The sequence below is a fragment of the Manacus candei genome, unplaced genomic scaffold (assembly GCF_025592945.1).
Source record: "Manacus candei isolate 608988 ecotype Guabito, Panama unplaced genomic scaffold, ASM2559294v1 h1tg000014l, whole genome shotgun sequence".
NCBI lineage: Eukaryota > Metazoa > Chordata > Aves > Passeriformes > Pipridae > Manacus > Manacus candei.
Window position 1 is genome coordinate 64,185,791 of NW_026138062.1, and position 26,937 is coordinate 64,212,727.

A 26,937-nucleotide genomic window follows, 5' to 3' on the forward strand; every position below is an offset into this window, starting at 1 on the left:
TTTCTGGAGTTTTTTTGATATTGTGACAAAAGACCCAGTCAAGCAGAAGATAAAATGTATAAAACCACAGAAAAGTATGTAGAAAAGGAACACTTTTGATTCAGCTTTTAGTAGCTGTAACATGTTGCATATTAACCCCAGACACCTCACTATTTCTCTAGAGCTCACTAGCCTATGTCCTAACAAATGAAATGCTGCCTGCTATAACACCTGATCACAAAAACCATTGTTATTTACAAATTGGGGCATAGACTCACGGGCAGATGTAGTATTTTATTATCATATTTGACTAAAGTTTCTTTACATATTCTCATTATTTCTGGGGTAAGACTGAGTTGTCCATCTCATCCACCTGTATCATACCCAGTGAGAATCAGTAACATTACTTCAAACGTTGCTGTCTTAGCATCAAAAGGAATTAATTTTTGCTGTTTCATTTCAGTTTTTTTACAGAGGACAATCTGAGCACAAAAAAACCCTAGCATACACCAGACAAAGGGGTCAAGTGGGGTTTTAAAAGAACATATAAGGCAAACTTTAATGTGACGATACCAGTATTTCCCTCCTTGTGTTTATTGTTCTGTAAGTAGTACCATCCTCAGAAGCTTCTCTGCCTATAAAAAAGTAAAAATATTAAGATAGACATGGCAGCACGAACACACTAAATTATGAAGCTTTACTCCCTAAATGGTCCAACTGGCTTAGCAGGAATAGAAAATAATTGTGTGGAATACAGAGGAGACAGACAATGCCTGGAAAACCAGAAAGAGAAATCAAGCCTCCAGCTTGAACTGCTCGATAACAACTTTTTAATCAATAGCTTCTTTTTTGTGGCTAATGCAAAATTTAAATGTATTTCAGACAAAGCTAACTGGACTTTCTTAATTGGTATCAAAATTATGCTCTCTGGCTTCTGCATCCTTGTTTAAGGTAGGAGTTGTGTGGCTTTGTGGCAGCTTTATTGGGAATTTCAACGTTCTGTTTTTTTTCCATGAATGCAAATGAGTACCCTTCCAAGACTTACTTATTACTTTATGCTTTTAGATCATTCCCCCATAACTTATCCCCAAATCCTAAAGCAAGTAAACTTCACTCATGAAAGTTCTGCTGCCTTAAAGAAAGTGGCCATAAAAGTTACCCTGATGAGCTGAGTTGTGTGGAAAAATGAAATAGAAAAAAGATTGGCCTAAACTAAAAAGAAGTAATATAAAAGAAGAAAAAGAAAATAGTTTCCTTTATATAATATGCCAAACTGCATATTATTTTTCTGAAAGGCACAGCCTAATAGAATAGCTTGCTTTATTTATAGAATACATTTGATACATTCATTTCTTACATATATCATACCATGGATGTTTTCTGCACTTTAAACAATTCAACATGCAGTAAGACTCTCTGGATTTGCCAGGTGTAGAACAAACAATATAAACAATACCTTGACGTATTATTTCCATTTATTCCCAAGAGAGACCTTTAGTTCAAACACACTGTTTTAAACTTAATTTTTAACTGAGTAGTGGAGATATGGTGGCCAGTACCCAAAATGAAGACTGACTGTCAAGACAGAGCCTAAGCAGTGACAGAGTTCTCTGTGTGATTTCCATTTAGTCTGAAAATCTCTTCAGGTTGGAAATACAGCATTGGTAAAAGTCAGGGTCGGTGCTCAGAACAGAATCTCCCCATTCATCTCTGAAACTAAATTAAAAGAAACAGCTCGAGATCAGTTTTTTACTTTTAAATACTATCCACTCCCATTCATCCTCTCACCTTTTCTCTCAACCACAAATGCAAAAAATTAGTGTTTGAAAGATCTTGACATCATATCTAGTGGGTAAGACAATTCATGATCTTACAACTCCTTTCCCTTCACTCTATTCTCTCTGAACAGGCCAATAGCTCTTGCCCAGGAAGACCATCCATTATCATGGTGACAGTTATTGATTTTAATTAAAGTAGTAGAAAGAAGCTGAAAATATTAAGCCCTATTCTTCCACGTTCCACGAATCAAAATAAATGGTACTGAGAATTTACACTGACACAACCACATATTTATGCCTATGTCCAAAGCTACAGCCAATTTGCACAAGATGCCAAGAGAGAACTCCAAGAGCTTTAATTAGTATAGAAAGCTGATTTGATGGTAGGTACAACATGTAATAGTCTTGGCACCAGTGACTCACAAGAGCAGTGAGTCCCTATTGCAGTGAAAGACTTGACGGGCAGCAGTAGTCACTTAATTTGTTTGTATAACTAAGCAAGCTAGTTTGCCCTTTCATTTTTCCCCCTATTGCTTATTGCATACATGCAAAGAAAGCATTTGGGTTAACATCCAGCTACTCATAATTACAACTTGAAATGCCTGCCAACTGCATAAATCTCACTAGCCATGAAAAGGAAAAAGGCTTTTTCGTAGAACGAGAGATCAAGGCACGCAAACACACACACACAGAGAAAACAGGAGTGCAGGCTGCTCCTAAGCAATGTATGACTCCAAGCTGCATAAAAACACTTCAGTTACAGACTTCAGAGAAGTAAACTGATTCAGAAAGGCTGTGCTTCATGTAAAATTGCAAAACATGCTTTTGTTGACCTTTTTTTTCTGTCCCATCAGAAACAGCATCTTGTAATATAGCTTTGCTGCCCTGCAAGAACTGATGAAATGATGTTCACAAGGCACGGGGCACTACTTACCCTTGAGTAAGTGCCAGATAGAAAGGACTGCTACTCTAATGATCAAGAAAAATCCATCCATCTCTCAAGCTCCACCTGATCAATGGGATAAAATTGGTTTACAATGTGATCCCACTACATTTTAGAGTAAGCTGACTGAAGGATAGACTTGTGCAGTCTACCTTCAGCCTTTTCCACTGCTATGTGGATGAATGAACAGAAAATTTTCTGTGTATTCCATTTTCTCTGTGGAATCCCTGCAGAAAAATGAAGTTGTTTTCCCAATGATTGTCACATGTAAGTACTTAGATATTAATCATCAATTTTACATATCAGGTAATTTTTCCTGCTTTCTCTCAAGCAACAAAAATATGATATGAAATCCATAACAGCCTTGTTCCATCTGTAAATCCATCTGCTTTTTTAGCATGTGCCCTTGAAGTACTGATGCATTTGGGGAAAAACAAGCTGCAAATAAACAAGTTTCATATACAGCATTTCAGTTGTGGAATGCAAAAATTCATCATGTCTTGCAACATGAAACTGCACTGCATTCCTGTAACAGATATCTCTGGCTTGCAGGTTGTAGCACATTGTTGTCATTTGAATGTTTATTTCTTTCAATACCATTTGAACAGGTACCTCCTTTCAGTAAAAGAAGGATGCAATAAAGGAACTGCTTGGAAGTCTGAAATTTATTCATTTTTTTTTCCCCAAGAATCTGTGAATTTGGCCATTTTCTTGGTGTTCCTCCTCTGATTATCTGCCTGCATCTTATGGGCACAGAGATTTCACGGGACCTGATGTGACTGTGGGTCCCTTTGGAACAATATGCTGAATGAGCTTTATTGTTCCTGCTGGCTGAGTGACAGGTATTGAGCACACGTATGTTTCTCTGATTCAGGGTCATAGAGGAGAACCAGCTACTTCTGATGCAGCTCTGAAGTCAAACAAAAGAAATTCCGTGCTACTCAGGAGCATCATCTGAACCAGCAACTCTTTTCCCCTGACAATAGCGCTAAGTAAGAGATTTACCACGTGCAACAATTTTCTGCCACCTAGAGAGAGACTTGACAGAAAAAATGGCGTAAAATTAAAAACTGCCACTTACTCAACTTGCACAGAAAAAAAATAAAAATTGTTTGCACTCATTTTGAGCTTTGACAAGGGAAACAGGATGCTAATGCTTCCAGCATGCGCTGTCTTGGGTAAACTACAGCATAAACATCCATCAATCCCGAAACCAATTACTGTTCTTCTGATGTCCATCACAACAGACACCATTTTCTCTGTATGAATATTCATTAATCGGACCACTACGCATTGCAGGTAAGTTCAAAGAGGCTTTCCTTATCATGAAATGCGGATTAAAACATACTACAGCAAGAATACATTGTAATGTAATGTAACATAATGGTCGAATCTGGCCAATATATCTCAATTCACTCACAGCACTGTTGGAAATTCTCTAAACATGTCACTTCTTGGCTTGGACTTAGTTAATGACTGAAGTAGAACACACAAAGAATTTGGGGAAGGTATGCAAGCATTTACCCACCAACAGATGTCCCATCAGGGAATGACCCTTAAATCACAGCATGACCGGTAGAAAAAGAATCTATTGGAAACCTTGTGCAGCTAAGGGATGAGCATACCAATAAGTGAGGAGAATGAGGAATGCTAATTTTCATGCTACTCTAGGGTGTAATGAAAAAAAATGAAAATCTTTCCTGAAGACATGAATCTTTCCAGGTTTTCAAGAGCTCCATGTCTCACTCTCGGCTGACAGAATACAGTCACCTTGGGGTTATATTGAACAGAAGTAGTTATCGATTAGAAAAGTGTTTGCAGATTAGGAGCTTTGCAAAAGAGTTACTCAGCAATCTCTATTAATTGGATATGTTCAGCGCTTGAAACTTAATTTCTATCTCCATTTAAGCGGGTCAATATTGTGGAAGCAGCTAGAAAACAGGTCTGGCACAATAAAACCACAGTTCTATTCCTATTTGTGTGGATCAGTCTAGTCAAAAGCGGAATGTGTCTACCTTTATTTCAGGCTAAATAACCACTGGCCTCATGAAGAGGTTGTGATGGTTTCCATCTGGCACTGTACCAGGGATTCATGGATTGTACCAAGTTACAGAATCACAGCTTAGCTCAGAAACTGGTGATTGCCTAGTCCAAATCCCTCCGCTCAAGCAGGTTGTACAGAATCATGCTCAGTTGAGTTTTGAATATCTCATAGGGTGGAGACTCCACAGCCTCTCCAGGTAGCCTGTTACAGTGTACCAAATGTAGCAAACTCTCCCTACAGCAGCTGAGCCTTCTCTTCAAGGCTAAACAATCCCAGCTCTCTCAGCCTCCCCTTGTGCTGCCATGTATACACTCCCTGAATCCTCTTTGTGATCTTTGCTCCATTATGTCCATGTCTCCTCTTGTACTGGAGAGGACAGATCCAGACACAGCACTCTAGATATGCTCTCACCAGGAATGAGTAGAGTACAGGGGTAACCTCTCTTGAACTCCTGGCAATGTTCTTCCTAATACAGCTTTCTTTGCCCCAGGGGCTCATGCTCAATTTTTTTGCTCCAACAGGACCCCCAGTGCCTGTTCTGCAAAGCTGTTTCTCAGACAGTGAGCCCCTGGTCTGTACTAGCACAGGGAGTTATCCTTCACCAGATGCAGGATCCTGCCTGTGTCTTTGTCGAACTTCATGAGATTCTTGTTGGCCTGTTTATCAAGCCTGTCAAGATACCTTTGAAGGGCAACACAGACATCTGATGTGCCAAACACTCCTCACAGCTTTACATTTTCTTCAAACTTGCTCAGAGCGCACTCTGCCCTGTTGTCCAGGTCAGGGATAACAGTATCGGCCCCAGCGCAGACCCTGGGGTATGCAACTGGTGACTGGCCTCCAGCTAGACTTCATGCCACTATCACAACCTTCTGAGGCCAGCAGGCCAGCTACTTTGCAGTCCATCTCCCTGTCCACTTGTCTAATGCATACTTCATTAGTTTGTCTACTCTTGGACACTTTTTGGGGCTCAGGAGCTCCATAAAAATCAGGTTCTGTTAAATTCTGTTTCTAGTAGTATCAAGTAACTAATCTTTACAGACTGTAACATGAAGACTTAGGCATTGGCTGTGCCAAAACAAGATGACTGGTCATAGTAATCTTGTCAGTTTTGCTCCTCAGTTCTGTAGGAAGTGGCAAATCACACTGAATAGGGATCAAGAGCAATTATGCAATTGAAGGAAACTCATTGTGTTTCTTCCCTCAAAGGCTAATATGCTAACATGACTAAAGGAGAAATACCGAGCACATTTTCTGAAAAACAACATGACCTTTAACAGGAAATGAAAAAAGTCTCATTTTTTCTTCTCCTATACAAAACAGAGAGCTCCTGTTTGAAGTTGCAGTGAATCTCAGCCTTAAGCTAACCTCTGGAGCCTTGCACATCTGTAGCTTAACTCAGAAGCAGATTAATTTAATTAAATAACTTTCAGTGTGTATGTTTTTGAAACACTAAATAGAAAGAGGTAAAATTTTACAGTACTAGCAAAGATAGGATGGAGACACTGAATCCAAACACGTTTAGTTTGAGTTTATCCATTTACTAATCTTCAAGGTTTGCCAAGTCATTTAATTTTTAGAAACACAGCACCTATGTAATGCTTAGAAACACCCGAATACCTCATGACAATTCTGATAAGACAAAGCAATCACAGGACTCCTGCACCTACTTAAGAGCAGGAATAACAGAATTCCCATAAGCAAAATATGTGGATACAAGCTCCCAGAACCCAGGTCTTTCTGACCATTAGTCTTACAGAGGAAGAGGTATGTCTTCACATGTTTAAAAGCACCAACTACTCACATTTGTTGAGGCATAAAGTTCTGCAGAAACATAGTAATGAGGTACGTTCTTCTCGTTTTGTATAATTACTGTAAATTTCAGTGCCTTGCTCATCCAAGTCCCATGCACAACTAAAGTAACCAGTAGAAAGTGTCAGTACCAACTGAAGACAGAGTTCTCCTAAAATTCGTTTATGATGGGTCCATGTGTCCCTTCTCTCTTTTTATGCATGTAACCATTTCATCCATACTCCCCATATACAGTGAGAAAGCCAAACTTTGTGAATGCATCTATCTTCTAAAATCCTTTACTCTCTGAACAAAGAAAGTATTTTGCTATTTTTGCTGTGATAATGTGATGTGTGCTAATAACTTTCTGATAGGCTGTCATCAGTGTCTCAGCAATTGTTTTTTCATCATGGAGTTCTCTTTGAAGATTATTAGTCACTGTCAAGGGTGACCTGCTAGCTCTATTGTTAATGGTTAATAGATGATTTTTCTTTACCTAATTTATACCAAAAATTAAACTCTAAAGGTTATGCTAGATGTTCCAAATCCTAAAGACCAAGTCTAAAAGTGCAGGTATTTAAAAAGGTGAGATGCATGAAGCAGCACAGCTATTCTTGGGCAAGCATTAATAATTAGATATTATTTTGGAGAAAGGGCAATGCTTCATCTGAAGATGAAGTATTATCTTCAATATCTCTTTGTGCAGTTGGTGGAACATGCCCACTGATTGTGCTTCTAATCTCAAAATAAGTTGGCAGGTTTGCCCTTTTCTAGCTGAAATATAGTCTCTTCTGGGAAATCTTTACCAACACATCCTGACAACTGTTATGTCCTATTAAAGGTTGTTCACTGATATTTGTAGTATCTTAAATACACACGGCATTATTACAGGTGAATTCTACATTTGCTTAGAATAAAGATTATGCTGAAAATAAAAGGCAAGCAGACATCCACAGGGCTGGTTTGTTTAGGAAGCAGACTCATTACTGTGCTAGACTATTGTTGTATACTATGGAGTTTCTTCAGGATCAGCAAAGTCAGCTGGGGATGAAAAACAGGCAGTTGTCAGACTCTGGGAGAAATGTGGTTATTTATGATCTCCTGCTCTCTAAGAACAAGAGAGTTCCACAGACATTTTTGATAGAAAAGGTAAAGAAACAGCTTGACTGATCCCTACACCAGAGTGATATTTAAAATTATGCTCAAATATTATTTTGTCTTTTCCTCAGATAAAAGTAGGAAAGTCCTCTTCATTTGGCCAAAGGGTTTTTTTGGTTTGGTCTGTATTTTTTCTGTTTAAAAAAACCCAGTAAAACAGTTGATCACATGAGAAAACAGAGGACTTCATTTCTTTCCTGAAGAAGGAAAATGCATGCTAGACTGATTTACTGGTTGGGAAAATTTACCTTGGCTTCAATTAAGCAATTTAAAAAGAAAAATCTGCTTGCTTGCAATAATGAAGAAACTATACCAGACACTAATGCACTCATTACATTATCCCTTTAGGGCTGGCAAAACAGTCTACACTCCATTTTTGTCAAAAATCTACCCTGGAACATCTGATGTCAAAACAATTTAGCTTTTATGTTTGTAACATTTTTAAGGTACCCATTTGTGTAAACACAAAAACAGTAGCAAAAGACCGCAATGATTCATTTGATAAAAAAAAAACAGGAAAGAAAAAAGAAGAAAAAAAAAGGAGAGAAAAAAAACCCACAACAAAGCAGCAGCTTAAAATCCTTCTGACAACTAAAAGTTAGAGCTCAGTAAAATAATTCCATTACATGAATTGTTGCTGAGAGTGTTACAATATTGGTTAACAGACAATATACTGATAATATCCAACTGTCATAATTCAGAAAAAAAAAATTAACTCAAAGGCCAATTGTAATACTACCCATTCTCCCTCCCAAAAAACATATCCCATTTTCTTGTTCTTCTTTTAAACCTGTGTACAGGCACCAGAAATATAATGAAATAATTTTTTTCCCAAGGTATTAAAAAATCCATAAAACCAACTCTGCTAACATCTGTCACGCATTCCTGGACTAAAAGGCAAGTGTCACTGGAAGGTAATTGTATATAAAGTGCTAGAGCATGTAATTATTGAATCCCTTTTATGTTAATAGCCCCATTTATTCAGTAAGGATGGTCAAAATGGTTTTCTCAAACATGTTTGGGCAAACCTCAATCTCAGTAGACATATTCTGAAGACAACGCTTGCAAGGCAAGAAAGTTATTTGCCCTTGTATGCAAGTGCATACATGGATTTAGAAAGAGTCCCAACCTGTCTCTAGTCAGTCATATTCAGAATGCCTCGTCCTATTTATTTCTCACTGTGAGCCAGTGCATCCTGCTGGAGCACATATCCTGTGCTCCTGAACTCTCCAGTAGAAAAAAAATCTGTGTGCTCAGGAATTCGACAAGCAAAGCAGAACATTGGGGCATTTTCAGCTTGTGATAATCTCAAAGCTAAGTAGTATGTACTCACCTGCAAAATATAAAATCCCTTTAGCCTACTTGCTCTGTGGGAAAAAAAAAATTGACGCAACGAGTTTAGCTTGTTTGCTTGCCCATCACAAAAAAAGTATTTTCCAATATTAATTGCAAAAGACACAGCCTTTATTACTGTTAATGATCCAGCCCCAGTCGGTGAAAATCAGCCCAAAGCTTTATTCCTAAGAATTTAGAATTAAGCATATTCATAGAGTATAGCCAGATTTTAAACAAGGATTAGAATTTGTGTCCTTCAAGTATAAACTTACAATAGTGACATTTGTAAATTAATATTTAAGATTAATTTAATGACATGGGGTTGAGTACATTTTTAACCTCAACTAAATTTTCTCTTTATATTTTGCAAGTCCTTTTTTAACTTTCTCATTTCTTTGTATGCCACTTGCATACAAAATCTGTACATACTAAATGAACAATCACAGGCAGAAAAGTAATCATGGATATATATTAATACAAGTGGTTTACCATCATGTGACACTTCAAGTTCATGTGTTTTACTGTGTGGGATCTGACTCTGTGTGTCCTGAGTATTCTCTCAACAACAAAGACATGTGAGAAGTCACTTGTATCCTGTTTCTGAGAATACAGTTTCACATCTAAAAATGTACTCTCTGAAACAAATTAAATTAGATACTGCCTACTTTATGAAGTGAATTGAACCAAACACACCAGTAGGACTATTTTAATAAATAAAAATAGCTTGGTTTTGAAGGGAAGGGATTTCTGACAAAATGGAGAAACCTTCAGCCTTTGGTCTTTCATTTTGTTTACTGGAGTGGTAAAAAGAAGGTGGGGAAGAAAGTATGAATCAACAGATAAATTCACGTTTGTTTTTCTTGCAAGAAATAAGGAAAATAAATTTCAGAACTTAAAAACCTCACCAAACTTTCAAAAAGTCAATCTGCAATTATATGGATGTCAGAGAGCTGAAACAGATGAAAAGTTAACTACTGCTACTTAAAGCCAAGAGCCATATGCACAGTCCACACCGAGTTTTAGTTCACAGAAGTAAGAAGAAACAGAAAGTGTTCCAGGACTGTAATTACAGAATAAAATGTAGGTGTTTATATTGTAAAATATGAGTCAGTCTACAATCCATTTAAAAAGTCTCACTTTTCAAAAAAACATTTTGCAGTAACAATATGTACAAGGTAATTGAGGCAATGAGAGACAGGCCAACAGAGTTAGTATGACTATGCATCTCTTAAAGCTTATAAATTGAGAAGATATTTTAAAGGATTTTCTAGGCAGCTGGAATTCAGGAGTCTGGCTTTGACAGCATAACAGAGAAATGGAGAGAAAGAGAGAGTGTGTACAAGGCGGTGTGCAAGAGGGCATGATAAAGGGTGAGGGTGAATGAGGCAGCACGAAAGGGGGAGAACAAGAATAAAGAGTGAGCAAGAGCAAGTGAGAAAGAGCATGAGGGAGAGCAAGGGCGTGAATGAGTGCAGGCAAGTGATAGGAAGAGCAACAGTGAGGGCAAGTGAGAGCAAGAAAGCAAGCACATGAGAGAGAGCATGTAGGAGAAAGAGAGCTTGTCTAAAATGTTCAGTAATATCAGCTATTAATAACAGATGTAAGAAACTAACTTGTCTCCAGTGAACTGCGCTTTGACCCACTTATTACAGAAGTCAAATGTGAGCTAAAAGAGTTGGGCTTGGAAAAGTGAAGTTCAGCTACTAACATTGTGTTTAAAAGCAATATCAATTAGTTGGAGGAAAAAGCAATTAAAAAAAAAGAAAGATCAGCAGAACACAGGAGGGGCAAGTAAAGTCTTATAATTGATAGAGTCTATGGGTTTCTGTTGCTGGTGATTCACACTGGCACAGTTTGTATAATTTCTCTGCCTCCTTTGCAACCGCACAGTATGCAAGTGTGTTGATTAAATGACACCATGGACTTATATAGAGACTGTTGTCCTGAAGTGTTCCCACTGATCATCCATTTGAGGCCAAACTCACACTAGACTCTCTAATAGAGTAGGAATACATAGAAGAGCTCTGGCCTACTAGCATAGATCAACTGATGCAAAAGGGTGCAATCCCCTAGACTGTCTCCCCCTGTTACACCACAGCCTAAGGTGGAAATGGACCTCTGGGACAGCTTCTCAGAGCAAACAAGTAGCTTGGATCAGTATTTCCCTCACAGGAAGGAAGTCACTCATACTACATCCAAAATGAAAGAAAAATAGGGTGGGAAAGGAGTAAGAGTGGCTCTAAAAACACAGCTGGAAATTAGCTAGCTCCAATTGCAAGAAGCAGTTTGGGTTTTGGTTTCACTATGGATGACTTTCTGTACCCTGTTACATACTTTCCTATGACTTGTAGGTTTGCAAGTCTGATGCCTGTTGAGGCATATCTGTGACATGAAAGTACACCCTTCTACTGTCTGTCCAAGATGATGCCAGGAGTACCGTTACTCATTGCCAAAAGACTGGACTACTAAGAAGGTACATCTGCCATTTTGCATCAGGCAGGCTGAGTTCAGGTCATGTTGTCCTTGCATTTGAGTGGTCAGGTAGGAGAAAGATAGACTTCCTTGAGGATTCACTTTCCAGTTTCTCATTGAAGTGTACTACTGCATACCACCCCTTTGTTTTTAACTTTACTTTTAAATCATTTTAGTTTCCTGTCTAAAGGTAAGAACTGAAAACATAGGTAATTACTCATCCAAACCACTGGTTGAAGCTAACGTTTCCTCACTTGTAGTTATGTTGCATAGTATAACATTAAAAAAACAACCCACACAGAACTGAAGTCTGCTTACCAAACATCCTCCCAGCAGTCTGTTTCCCAAGCATCCTTCAGCCTTCTGGAAGCAGTAAAATGCTTCTGCTGAAGGCATGGAATAATCCTGAGAAAACTAAAAAAGACTTTTCATAGCTCTAGGATTAATGAGATAGGTAGCTTGTCACTAGTTGCTCATTATAAAGCAAGCTCAGAACAGTAATGGCTAAAAGTCATTAACTTCTGGCAGCAGCTCAGTGACATATGGGAAGAACTGATGGCCTCAGCTCACTTCTTAGAGCATGTAACATTTCTCAGTTGTCAGTCCCAGCAGAAAGACCACAGTTACAACGCAATCTGGAGAGCTGATTTCTACATCCCAGCTATCAGATCTCATGGAATTTGGAAACTAACAGAGGAGCTAACTCAGAGATCTGTCTTCCCCGAGTAGCACACATCAGTTTCAAATTAGGTAATTTTGCATCTGCTGTGAATACTAACGTCAAGCCAAAGGGATTCTTAAAATAAAGCAACCCCCAAATCATTAAGCTTCTTTAAGAGCCACAGGAACATATTCAAACGTACTTACTGCTCAATCACACTCTTTATCTTAAATCATGTCCCTTTGGTTCTCTCCTATTTTGAAGAGCTGCATAAAACATCACAGTATTTTTTTAAATCATAGATGTACCTGTGAACAAGCTGGGATTTACAGCACTTGGGATTTACCAAAAACTGCTAACATCAAACTGCCTTGAAGTACTTCTAAAAAAATAACCATGGAGGCAACTGAATAAGTTTATATTATGATTTTTTTCTTTTCAGTCATAGGAATGTGCATTAAAATACACAGTATTTTGAACAGAAAACCTGTAGTTTGATCAGTGGCTTGACCCACCCAGTGGTGAAGCACAATTGCCCCTTCAGAGGGTGCAGTAATATTGTCAGACCTGTGGCAGCCCGTGAGTTGAAAGATGAAAAAATATGGAGACACAGAGAGGAAAACCCACACTAGAAATGCCGACAAGCTTTCGAGCATGTAGATTCTTCTTCCAGTAAGCACTGAGACAAGTAAAGTCTTGAGGATCTTCTTTGCAAAAGCCTCTACCATGTTTTACATTATTTAGGTAGTAGTGGTTGAATTCAGATGCAAATTACAAAGTAGTCCTTGTGCTATTCCCATTTACTCACAAAAAACAACCTATGTGTCATCTTTCTTTTCAGAACAGACAAATCAAAAGTTTCATGATGACATATTGAAGAAACTAGTCTGGCCACCAGCTTCAACCAGCTTTGCGCTATGTTTGAAAGAACATTAAGTTGTCCTGCCCTACCCTATACCCTGATGTTGTTTATATGTCTGCATTTATCCCAAGTAGAAATAAAATCCAAACCCCTAAACCCAAACAACTTAACTCAGCCCCTTTGCTGGGTTAAGCCCCTGAAACTGTGCAGTTGCTTTTCCTCAACGTTTCTTCTCTAAATTGCTATACCACATTGAGAATCAAAACAGCCAGTGACTGAGAAATTGCCACAACATTTTGGTCATGCTGTTTCTCTTGAACTGAAGTCAAGATGCTTATGGACAAAAATAAATGCTTTCTTCCTTTTTTTTCTTTTTTTTTTTTTTTTTTTGCTACGAAACACTTATTATGAAAAGCATGTTTCACTTCCATTACTGTTCCTTAACATCAAATCTTTTAACCACTGAGTAATTTGTTGCTGCCTACACCATGACAGCTAGCAAGCCTGACATGCACAGCTTTGTTTCTGTGTGATTTAGTGCATTACAATTGAAGATTCTCTACTCAGTCCAAGTAGTACAGTGTGAAATCAGGACAACTATTTTTCTATAGATTCAAGAACCCTTGCTGGCACTTTAGGACCATTTTATAGCTCAGGTATAAGAGAAGATGTTTAGACATAATGCATTTTTACCAGCGAAACCATATGTTTCTATAATTTCATGTTATGAGAAAAGGTCAGCTGTATTTCATATAGAGTTAGGTGGAGATGCAAAAAAAACTAGAAGAAAAAATGGTGGACAAGTTTTAAGCCAAGGTCATAAAGTTGAAGCTTCTATTTCATTCTGTTAACTGTAATAAATACTGAGCAAAGCAAGTCAGTGGATCCAGAACATCTAGAAAGGGCAAAGCAGAAGCTTAATGGCACACTGAAAACATGGGTTGCCAGAGAAGAGTCTGGGATATGATGAATGGACTCAAAGGACAAGAGCTGGATTTTCAAGAATAGAAGCAGACCTTGGTGTTGCCTCAGAAACTGGAAAGGGAAGAGCAATGCCACATTAAATTAGAAGATAATTGGAGAATCATGCTGATAACCATAAATGTTTTGGTGATTTCATAGGACAGAAGGTCATAGACATTTCACCCTAAGACCATGACATTAGATACAACTGTTGGGAGGCACAATTACAGAAATATAAGTTGGTTGTTAAAAAACAAAACAAAACTCACACCTAAAGCTGTTCTATAAAGTAACTGTTCTTAAAAGAGGGAAGCATAGCAGCTCACTTAAACCACAAAGTACTCATAAATGCCTCCTCTGTACAATGATGGGAATATAATTATACGCTTTGCTATGTTTTGTACAGAGTTTATTTGTCTTTTTAATTTATGACAAAGGTCTTCTCAGTTTCAGGTAAATTATAAGCCCTCAAAATAAAAATCTAAAATTGCCATGTAACTGTAAGACCTCACTCAGGGGAGGGAAATGAGGAATATTTTATGACTCAAAAGATCATACTTGATGCCTTGATAGACTTATGGGAAAGTATTTTTAAACATGGATTTCATAAAACATTATCAAATTGCAAGAAGATAATTCTTGAGGAAGGTTGTAATTTTGAAAGAGCTTTGAAATGTCTGTGTGTGTTGTGTGAACATGTATATAAATGTAAACATCCTGATGTTTTAGAGCAATTCGTCTCTATCCCTTCCCAAAAATGTCAAGAACTTTCACTGAGTTTTGAGATTCTCTGTCCAGCAGAGAAAGTCCAAAACAGCTGCAAGACCTGTTAGAATATCACACACCAGGACTCACACTGTCCCCATCGACTGCTGCAGCAGATAACTAAGTTAGGCAGAGGAGGGGCAGCGGCATCTGAGGACACGAGGGTAATCAAAAAGTTAATTTCTACACTGGCAAAATGCAACAAAACACAACTATTCTGACAAATTATTTGGAATTGTAGAATCACGATTGTTTCAGCAACTATATAATTTAATCTCACACAGTTCCAGCTGATGCTTTATTCTAACAGTTTTGAAGAGGGTTGCCAACAGTGATTGATGCAAGATGCTGAAGTGTTCCAATTTTATGTGATTGTGATTTCTAATCAGAAATAAATAATCAGTTAAAACTGAGAACTACTTTGAAGTTACTAAAAACCTTAATAATAGCAGTAAGAGGTTTCCAAAAATTGCTGTCAAGGAAAATAAAAAAGGAAAAGAAATTTTTTATTTCCCACTAAACGCTTGATTTTGTTTACCAAAGCTTCAGCTTTGGTGTCCCTACGTTGTGTCTGCACCCATCAGATCTAGAACCTTGTTTTTAAATGACACCTGAGACCCCGATGCACTTAGCTGAGATCAAGTGCAAATATACTCAACACTTCCATTCATGACAAAAACCGGCAGTGAGTCACTGACAGTGCTCAAGTCAAAAGTCAGCTCAGGCAACAGTTGAAACCCCACAGGATTTCATAAAACCCAGCAGGATCCAGAGACCTCTGAATCACATTTACTGATCTAATATGAGGCCTGATTATATCACTGTCTTGTGCTTCACATTTATTGCTCAAAAAAATAGCAAAACTTACCTTTCTCCTCAATCTATTGCTGCATGAAAGTACTGTGTTTCCTTTAGAGTACAATGCCAAGAAACATTATAATAATATCTTTGGGGCATAAATCTCTGAAGGAGATTAAACAAAAGCCTATAAGGGCAGCATGAAGTAGACTTTATTACATTTTTAGACAGAAATCAAGGAATTAGTGTTTAGACAGCAGACCTATTCTTTCCTGTTTAGCAAGAAGAACATTATTAGCTCATACTCTCAATTCTAAAGTATCCTGTAGGCATTATACCTCTACAGCTGAACAATTACCAAAAGGGATTAATTTGCCACCCAAAATGATCTCATTTTCTCCTCATTGTTCAGAATGCTTCATAAAAAGGAAATACGAGTATTCTAGTCTTTAAAATTAGTAACTTACGTTAAAATAATTTACATTTTGTTAGGATAAAAAGATCCTAGGGTAAAAAAATTTGTTCAAACTCCTTGTCAAAGCCTTCTTTTCTATAGTGAGTCTTTGAAAAATTAAACTGATTTTATTACACTATCTTTCTGCAGATGTTTATTTTTATCCATGAATCAGTGGGTTACAAGGCTTAATTGGGATCCCTCCATTAAAGCAAGTGGTAGCATTGATTTACAGGGTATTAAGGGACAACACCTTTCCCTCTCACCAGCCAGTGAAGTCCTGGTTATGACTATATAGGAGAATGTGATATGCAGCCAAATTATATTCCAGTCAATCCATATCTTATAAGCTTCCAATAAGCATCCCACATAGGATGGAGCAACATTTGTTATTGAGTAGTTTAGCTAAAACACATAGTTTTATTTTAGTCAGGCCACATTTAGTCACAAGAACAAGAAATATTTTTCATGCTATTGAAAAAAAGCTTAGGATTTATGTGAAATTCCCAAAACACAGACGGCATTTGCCATCATGTTCTCTATAGTCCAGATTCAATTTCCAACAGAAAATCTGTCAGCCAAACATTCTCTTTTCCTCAAGTTACTGATAGTGAATTCAAAATCCATACAACCAGTAAGAACCCTCATCCTGGCAGCAGCCAGATACCTTTTCCTGCAATGTGCCATTCACTTCTCAACCAGTTAAGTTTCAAGACATATTCACCACCCGCATTTACAAAGGGAAGGAATATGAAAAAAAAATCAGCCAGCCTCTCTAGCTCTCCTCTTGGATCACTTTTTATATTAGACAATGACATCTACTTAATGACAGAACTAGAGCCCATACCCAAGCATCCTGGATTTTTTCCCATAGCTGCAGAGGGAAGTCCACAGGGACAACTTCGTTTGGAAGAACCCGTCCTCTCCTCAACAAACCTGAGAATGTTTCCAAACAGGTATGGGATGCTACTGATAAAACTTTGATGATCCTACAGAAACCTAAAAGGGTTGTGAATGCTTTGATACTGGCTTTTCATATTTATGTTTAGAGAGTTTGTTCTATCATTAAAGAGGAGCACTCAGGAAATAACAGGAGTCAATCAAAGCCAGTATAATTTTATTTTACCCCTGACTTTAACTTGAAACCTTGCATAAAAATGTATTATAAAGATGAAACCTAAATCAGTGGTCCCTGTCAAAACCAGAAAAAAACATCTCAGTGGCAAGTATTTCCAGCTGTACTATAGTTTCACCAGAATTTATCCATCCTGAAAGCCTGCCACATCACAAACAGCTTTAGTTGGAGCACTTTATTCACAGAAAGTCTTTAAAAAAGTTGCTTCAGTGTTTTTATGTTTCCTCTTTCCTTTCACCATTTGTCCCATTCTTATCAAACCCCAGAGTCACCACTGCTTTGTGGTATGTCAGAGATTTGGTAGTGAGTTGCTCATCAGAGTACTACATTGGTTTCCAGCCACAGTAAATACACAAGTGGCAGCACATTAAAACTGAAAATTTATAGGTCTAAAAAATTCTAGTTTAAGTTGCTATTCATCCACATAATTGGATGTTAATAATAGGGTGCACAGTGCTGGCATTCATATCAGATACACATACTATATATTTATTAAGTATAATTCATTCCACTGAAGTTCTAATGAGGGCTGCTTAATTCTGGCTTTAATCAAATGTCAGGAGGCAGAAAGCCAAGCAAAGACTGTTTTTCAGAGGTGCAATTTTGTGAATGAGTCAGACAGAGTTTTTTTAATGTTAAGTGTGATTATATTTGGCTTTATCTCTGCCTACATACATTCTCTTCCCTATTTGCATTATTTTTTTTTGCAGCTCATAACTGAAAATGAATGGAACTGAATGTTATGTTCTGATTGTCTGCTTGTTCCAGTGATGGTTCTTCATTGTATGACTACCTTTAATGGATATATAATATATACGACAGGTGGGAAAGAAAGGTAATCAAGCATGTTTTTGAGTTATTTTTGAGGTAGATACTATGTGAGCTGTTTGGCTGCATATGAACAAGCTGATATACACTTTTGAGCCATTATGATAAATGCTATGATCATGTTAAGCACTCACTCCTTTGACAAAGCATTCTGCCATTGGCACAAGATTAAAAAAGTAAGAGAAATTAATAACAGCTCATCATATTTTCTGATCTCTAACTGTCATCCACCATCACTGTCAGTCACAGTCTCAATGCAAACTGGTACACACACATGCTCTTAAAAAGGAAGTAAATTCACTGATCACAGAATTACTGCATCTTATACCCTGGAGAAGACTGTTCCAACCCTTTTCTCTGGCAAAAGTTCTGAAGAAAATAGAACTGGATATGGTAAGACATAGCAATAAGAATCAAGAAAGACCCAAAATATAGCAACCTTTTCCTCCTGCTTTGAAGGACAAGTTTTGCATCTTTTTGTTAATAAAGCTAAGACACTCAGATGATATTCTGATTATCTTCACAAGAAGCTTAGCTTCTGACACTAATTTCTTCCATAAATTTGTAAACTCATCTTCTGAATGAACAAATTTAGAATACTCCCTTATCACCATCAATTTCTCATGTAGCATGATCAACCACCAAAATGGTTGCTTAGAAGCAGCTATATACACTGAAATAATAAAAACCCCCAAAGATAAGCATATCTATTCCTGTAAAAAACCAGTAAGTATCTGAAACATCCCCGAAGAAAAGCTCTTTTATATAACTACACCCTCATTTTGTTCTGAGAAAAATATACCCCCTGTACAACCAAGAGAGCAATTACATAGCAGGGCACCCATTTAAGGAATTAAGTCAGATTTTGAAAGAAGCACCAAAACACTGTGTGAGAATTTCAGTAAAAGCCTCTAGTCCCACCCAGAATTTTCTCAGTGTCATTTAGAGTTGGTGTCTATACAGAGAAATCAGCAACTAATAGCAATACATACTAACTCCTCCTAGAACAAATTATTTTAGTCTTCACATGCCTTCCTATCTCTACTACACAAGGAGTTGGAGTTTACTCTGAAAGGAGAACTCCAAATACATTAAAAAAATTTAAAGCATGCCTGGGCAAGTGTAAAATTTGTAGGGGAGATTTACCTTGTCAGTAGCGGAGATATGACAACAGAACTGTCAACATCTTACCTCTGCATTTCTGGGAACATAGCACTTCATTAACAGCACCCTTCCAATGTCTACACAGATTAATCTGAACAACCATTTCAAACCAGAATGAAGTCATACAGACAAAAATGTCTCTCTTGCCAGTGAGGGAACACAAAACGATCCCTCCATTTTCAGGTCTTTCACTCCTGAATGATAAATCACAATTCTACTGGGTATTTAAAGCTGTAATTCTGTCCTTCCCATATAGGTAACCACTTTATCTCCTTTCCCAACAACTCTGTATTCTACAGGTGTAAGACACTACTCACTTTCTATCAATCTCACTGCCTTCCTAGTGGAAGTTATAAAGGTTGTTCCCAACATATATTTGGTTTCGAAGCTTGCTACTACGTTTTCTGTTTTGAAAAGTAGCTTATCCACCTGAGAGTTTTTATGTTGTTTCCAAAATAGTTTACGCTTGTCATATTTAAAAGTGATCAGCTCTCTTCCTTCATAGCTCACCTATATCATTGTCCTTAGATCATCATAGAATGAATTCTCTTACGTATTAGTTGCAGAAAATACTGGAATTTATTATCTTGACTATTGAAACAAGCAGAAGGATTTATCAAAAACACGTTATGTTGGTATGCAAACACTACTCAATCAAGTACCCATGATATATTTTGGTTGGTTTTGCTCATTTGGTTTTAAAAATTAGATTTCTATCCTACTTTATTAAAATCCTACATTACCTAAACATATACTGTTGCACAAATAATTTCTGCATGTTACAATTTGTAAGTCATGTCATTGTGTTCACAGGGATGCAAGATTACCAGGTCTGCATTTGAGCACATAACTTGTCTGAGGAGAACTGATACAAAAGCTGATGAAAAATTAATGCCCATTTTGCAGTTGTAGTAGATGCAAATACACACTCTGCAACCATAGCATGAGTTTAACAGAGACAAGGAACAAGTATGAAAAATGGCATCTTAGTAACTCTATGTGACATCTTTATAATTAAATGCCACAGTTATTAGAAGTCTAAGCCATCAACTAAAAACTAATGCACTTCCTGTAAAAAGAGCAAGAGGGAATCTGGTAATCTTGGAGAATGTGTGCTTTTTCATCAATATGCTTTTTGACATAGTTAACTATCACGATATTCAAGGAGCAAAGTGATTCTTCAAATGGCAGTGGAACAACTGATAGCAAGGTGGCATCAATCATCTGATGTATATCTTTCCTTGAAGAGTCCACCCATTTTATGTACTCCTGATTCCTTTAAAATAACTCTGAAAACTCTTTGTACAGCCTGCAACATCTCTGCAATCACTTTCATGCAGACATTAGCATTTTTTTTGCCCCTTCTGGTAATCATATAGTTTGCAAATCTGGAAAATCCTACTGACTCTTAGCATTCCACGTTAGGTTTTAGATTTCATTCCAAAACGAATGCTTAAACTTTTTCCAGCTATTTCTCTGTGTCAGAGTCTTGTCTTATGAGGCAGAGGAAAAAAAAAAATCAGAAAGTCTTTAAGGCTCTAATCAACACAGGGACTTAGTTCCAGGACCTGAGATTGACACAGAAACAATCAGTGTAGCAGGTGCTAGAAAACTTGTAGGGTTTAGGTTTGATTGTTAGCTTGTTTTCTGTTAGTTTGCTTGTTTGTTTTGTTTTGATTTTTCTTTCTTTTAGTAATTAAGTTGCTAAAAACGTCAAACAAACAAACAAAAATACACACAATGCATAAGAGAGAAGAGTAGCAGTCAGAAACAAGTTGTATGACAGCCAATCAATCTGATGGCACGGTGGCACTTCATCTTAGGTAGAAGAGAATTTGGTGTTGAGAACGCACCAGGAATGCAGCCATATGCTGGTGGGAAAAGATACACTGGTGACTGCAGACATGTTGGTCATCCCATGATTACTCTTTTCCCATGCAGGAGGCAAAAAACCCAAAACCAACTAACCGACTGCAGGCACATGTGATGAGTTGTGCCGGAGTCTCCTGTGTAAAAGGAGCACAGATAATGATATCTCGACACTCTTTGAGACCAAACCCCTGACTCAGTAGACCTGCAGGGCGCTGGGTGGAACACAGCCCTCCCAAAGAGGCCGGCTGGGCACGGCCACCTGCTGCAGAGCCTGGCGGGGGATGAGCAGCAGCAGAGCAGAGCAGCTGTAAAGCCATAAAGGGAAGTCAAGTGAGTTGCCTGCCCATTTAAGTCAAACGTACCTAACCAAATTCAGCCTCCTGGCTCTCAAGCAGTGATCTACCTTTAAGTAGAAATCCCAAAGGCTGGAAAATCAGCTATTAAAAGTGTCAAAGGCAAGCTTGCTGTTAGCCAAGGAGAGACACAGAACTAAATAAACCCATGATGACACCTCCAATTCCCTATGAGCAGATAAAAAGAACATTTTAAGGACTACTAGCAGCATTTTGTCCCTGTTGTGCTTCGCAAAGCAACTGGTGAGTACTGCCACCTCTTTAATAATTTATTGCCTGAACAGAATTGACTGCTTTAAGTTTTGATAAATGACTGATGAAAAGACAGAAAGAAGTCCCTATTGCAGAAAACAACTGGACCTCAATAAAACTACATTAAACTCAGTAAACTTGTAAAGTTTCAAGCAGACCAGAATTTAGCAGACTGGTGAGGAAAATAAATATGATTCCATTGCTGTGTTAGGTCAGTTTAGCAACACTCACTTTATCAGCACCATTTTTGTGAAATAATCTTTTCATTTAAAACTGAGTAATTCTGAATTTGGCTCACATGCTCCACAGAAGCCAATGAAATCTGGGAACTATTTTTAAGTTTAAGAGCTTTGTCACATGCCTGAATATTACCCACAGTCACATATGTAAGACTTCCATACGGCCAGTTTACAGTTTGAGTCCTTCTCTCTCAAATTTCCATTGTGCGCCAGCAAAAAGCTCAGGGAGATATATTCCCTGACAAAACTAATTTTTCCCAGTGTACATCAGACCTATCTAGCACAAAAAAAAGGCACCTCTGCTCTCTGATCTGTAGGTTAGCTGAAATAGAAAGAGCTCTGGTAAACACAAATCTGGTGCACGTTTTAAACTCAGTGTTTTAGAGATGCACCTGTGACAGTTGTCACACAAACAATCCTACAAGAAGAGTTTTACATTCAGAACTGCTATGAAGAGGTAGCTTGAGCTGTTACATACAGAGAGTATGTTTTATTTGAAATTTTTGTGTTTCATTGTTTTGGGAAACTTATAGCCCAGAGGGCCATTAGCTGCAGCCAAATATAAGTGTATTAGATGCTACTAAACATCCATTCCCTATAGCCTTATTTGCAAAATGCCATCAACATTCTTCTGTGGGAGTTCATCTTTATGAAGAAAATGGCATTTCTCTTTTGAATCCCTGTTCCACTTTAAAAACTGCCCCACTCCCTTTTTTTTCCCCGTCTTCATCCTTAGTACTTGGTTTAAGACAAGATATGCAACTTTGCCAGCTCATAGCACTGTCTCTGCCACAGTTTCTTTCAAAAGCAGACTACTCTGGTGAACAAATAATCAAATTACTTCTTCATTTTATGTTACTTCCCTTAACAGTTGTCTTCTCAGAAGTAGGATCTTTGGGTCACAATACACCACAAGCCCAGAAAACAATTAGGTGTTCTAAATTAATCAGAAGAGTGTTAATTTGACCAAACCAGTACTACCTGAATCTCATAGCATCCAGGTTACTGAACAAGACCTTGGATAGTATCCAAACATTCCTTTTAAAGAAAAAATTTACATCAGAAACAAAGCGGGTAAGTCTACTATGCTCTTATAATAATATTCCATATAGAACTGAAACATATAGTGTATTTTATTTTTTTAAGGAATTTATTGAAAAGAGAGATGAACAGTACAGAAAAGGACTGTTTAACAACAGATATTTCCTACAAAAAAATAAATAGATCTCTGGTAAAAGCTTTAATTTCAATAGTCAGCAGACAAGTTAGCAGACTAGGACAAGGGAAGCAGATCACAGAATGGTTGGTTCACCTCCCCATCCCAGTGCTCAGCCCTGTTGTAGTTCTGGAAACATGGCAGCTGAGGACACTCATATGACATTTTGGGTACTGTATTCTGTGGCTGGGAATCAGAGACAATATACACAACTACAAAATCATTTGGTTTTTAGATGATCCAAGTGTATCTACGTGTCAACATGGTTGATGCCCTTTGTTCTGCAACAACCAAGAGTAATATATACAGGCAGACTGTCACACACATATGGCTTCAACTAAGTGAACAAAATATTGAGCTCAGTGTTAAAATAATTACAGTTCACAAGAGTCTCAGCTCAAACTGAATTACTTGGAATCTTCTCAATTTACCCCAGAATTATTCACGTTTTAAGATTACATCACATCATTAAGATACTCATTCTCCCATCTAATACCTCAGTTTCTAACCCTGGAGATCAAGTCTGTCAATGCCCATGATAATTCACAATAAAAATACAGTGACATTTCAAAAATCTGAAAGCACTACTGCATGTAAACTATCTGATAAGCTGATAAAATAGACACTTTCATTCTGAAGTGTAGACATTTTGACATCTTTCAGCAGTGCTAAAGAGTGATGCTAACAAAAATTAATCTCCCTTATGATGTTGAAGGTAGGAATTTATCCTCCACTAAAAAATTCCCTGTCAAATTCTTAAGAGATCAGATGTTACTGTGGATAAAGGATCTGCAATGTGAAATAAAATCAGTAAAATAAACTGGGAATCTAAACTTCTAGGGTTTTTTAACCAAAACACAGCCTTACCAGCAAGTATAGAACTTATCCAGCTACAACAAGTTTAAATCAGATCAAACAAAAGTGTTATTAAGAGAAATCTCATTATTTAATCAAATCTAACTTCCAAACTGGAAGCCTGGAATGTGTTTAAGACCAATGCAAAAAAACCTGTTTCATACCTGTTTAAGTGGAATCTTTTTAATTCAGTATTTCAATTTCATTTTAGAACATGTCAATGGCCCATATGAAACATCTGAGAAAATTTACTCATCCTCTGTGGAACAGGACACAGTCCATCAAAGATAGCATTGCTACACTCGTGCAAGCCTTAGCAGAAAACCGAGACTGAAACAACACCCTTATTCTCAGAGGTAGTCTCTCCAGAATTAAAAATAATATGGAAGAAAGAAAAATGGTACAAATTTAGACTTACTGCATGCACAATAACCCTATCACACTGGAAAATACTGTGTGCTGTAGCGATTGGCCAGGGACACTTCACCATCCCTCTCCCAGAAACACAACACCACTGTGGAATAATTTGGAGAAGAAGCAAGCTGTGCAGCAGATTTATTTTCATCTGACCTTTATCAGACTTAAAGCATGGAAGTGTGCTCCAAAATGCTGCAGCTACCTAGGATAAAGTGTCTGATCAACCCACATTAAAGAAAACTCAGTGATTCAGAGCACATAAGAATCAGTGCCCACCAACTGCAGCAAACCCAGAAGTATGAGGTACCACAAGAGGCTCTCCCACAAAAGCTGAGAGAAGTGGTGGCACAGGTGCCTGGACTGGCCCAGTTTTAAGCACCTGAGGTACTCAGAAGCAGATATTTCAGGTTCGTAATACAACTAAAAGAGACATTGCCAGGAGATTGTTCAAAACTTCAGAGCTGTTGATTTAGGCTCCGAAGATGCCTCTTTCTCTCCATTACCAGAGGATAAAGACTAGGGAGACTATGATCCTAAAATTTCTGCAGTAGGGAATAAGGCTAGCATGGTCAAGATTCAGCTCAGAACAGAGTATTTGGGTAGTTCAAATCTGTTAGAACTCATAAATTATAATTGCAGCCATTGAATTTATTAAAACTTGAACGATTCATGCAGTCATGTGAAGCAATTCAGGTTTATCACTGACCATAGCATACAGCAATGGAGAACAATGAGCAATTATTTGTGACCAAAAGCAACAGGTAAAAATAAGAGGGAAAATTAAAACATGCATTCTTTCTCCAACAAAAGAGAAGAAACATTTTCATGTTTTCTCAGTTCTCAAAGACCAATTAAATGTTTCATAGTGTACGAAAACAACTAGGGTATAAAGAAAATAAAAAAAGGAAAACAGAAAGAATAGAATGGGCACTTTTAAGGAATATGCTTAAACTTGTTAATTTTTAATATTAAAAGGTGTTGATGATAGACCTTTTCTCATATTAATCTATGAATATGAGAAAACATGGAATCAAATACTTAAAGAAAAATAAAGAGAAGATGTTAGGAGAAGACAAGTCTTGGATCTACTTTACTTTAATTCATTAAAATATTATCACAGGGGTAATATTGCAACATAGCATCTGGCTGATGTCATGTTTACGTGCTTTCCCAAACAAGGCACTTCAAACCCCACTCATAAAAATTAAAACTACAATTTGAGTAAAATTATAAATTTTGGTCATCAATTGATACAACAGTAGTATATGATATTTGCATACCAATTTCAACATTTCAACTTTGAAAGGTCTGCACAAACGTCAGTTGTATAGTTCATGTGTGAGAAAATGTATTACTCCAGCATAAAGGGGAAAAAAGACAAAACCAGATGAAAAAAACCCCATAAGGCAGTATTTCTCACTCTTGAGTTCTGTCCAGCCTAGAACCTCATGCTGCTTCATAAAAATTTGTGATGAGATGTACTAGAAACTGAACAATTTCTGTTCCAGTCAAAGGATTCACAGATCAGAAGCACAGTGTGGTAGCTCACGATTTTTGACAGCTTGTCAGTAGTGGTACCAGAAGTTGTTGTATCCAGCTGCTTACCCCATCCCCACCCCGACACAGCACTACTAGATAATGCAGCAGTCCCTGCAGGGCATCCACTGTTTAGCCAACGTACCTCACGGCTGGGTGCTGTTACCTTCCAACACCATCTATTTCAACCAGGATACGAGCTCAGCAGCCAAGGGGACGCTAACAATCTGTTCTGCTACTAGGCAGTAAAACTCCACCAGTGATGGGCAGATGGCAGTCACAGAGCCTCATAACTTCTCCTTGGGACCGCATCACAGATCAGATACATTTTACATCACGGTGAAATCGCGAACTGGGAACAGGAATGCCTTGACATTAGGCACCTGGGTTGCAGGAGGAGGAGAAATTTTAAAAAGGCAAAAATATTGCTGTATCTGTGGTCTAATTTTCACTTATCTTTGGAACCTTAAAATATTGAGTGGTATGATGAAGGAGGAACAAAAATGAAGGTGTTTAGATTCTGTAGATTCCTGGAAATAGCCAGTCTTTGATAACATCCAGCCTGTAAAATACCAGTGAAATAAGTATTTCTTCAGAACTTCCAGGCATATTGGCAGCTTCAAGTAATTCCTCTAATTTCTGCAGCTCACTGCACAGAAGACATTTCTGAAGGAAACCTTCAAATAATCACGGAAAAGCATAGACATTTTGCAGTGTGGTCTGACACATTAGCTTTTCCTGAAAATGATGGCTGGATTCAATGACAGAAGATGCGTTTTCTCCCTACTTAGTCCAACTTGGGTTTAGCTGGAGGTTCACAGGACTCAGGCAACGTGGTATGGGGAAAAAGGTCAAGGCAAGTACAGCTTTCAGTGCTCCTGTATGACAGGGCTACTTAGCTGTTATTGATGAAGGATACCCAGTGGTCTACCAGAATCACCTTAGGTTTTATTCAATTTATTTATATGCTTGTGGTAAACAAGAAAGTTGATTTTGAGGGACAAGTCTGTGGTTGCAAATCCTTTTCCTACACAAAACCAAGATGATTTAATTGAACTTTGCCTGCT

The 26,937-nt window shown here is 37.7% G+C and overlaps 1 long non-coding RNA gene across 2 annotated transcripts; it reads right to left on the bottom strand.

Moving 5' to 3' along the window:
- Positions 1 to 502: 502 nt before the first annotated feature.
- On the bottom strand, positions 503 to 26,132 carry LOC127467746 (uncharacterized). Of its 2 annotated transcripts, none has more exons than XR_007903272.1 (5): positions 26,037 to 26,132; positions 9,027 to 9,060; positions 6,549 to 6,658; positions 2,692 to 2,766; positions 503 to 614 (listed from the first exon to the last, which is right to left on the bottom strand). It is a non-coding gene; the product is annotated as an uncharacterized LOC127467746 (long non-coding RNA). The 2 variants fall into 2 exon arrangements; XR_007903271.1 differs by lacking the exon at positions 503 to 614 and adding an exon at positions 1,509 to 1,695.
- Between the last annotated feature and the right edge of the window lie 805 nt (positions 26,133 to 26,937).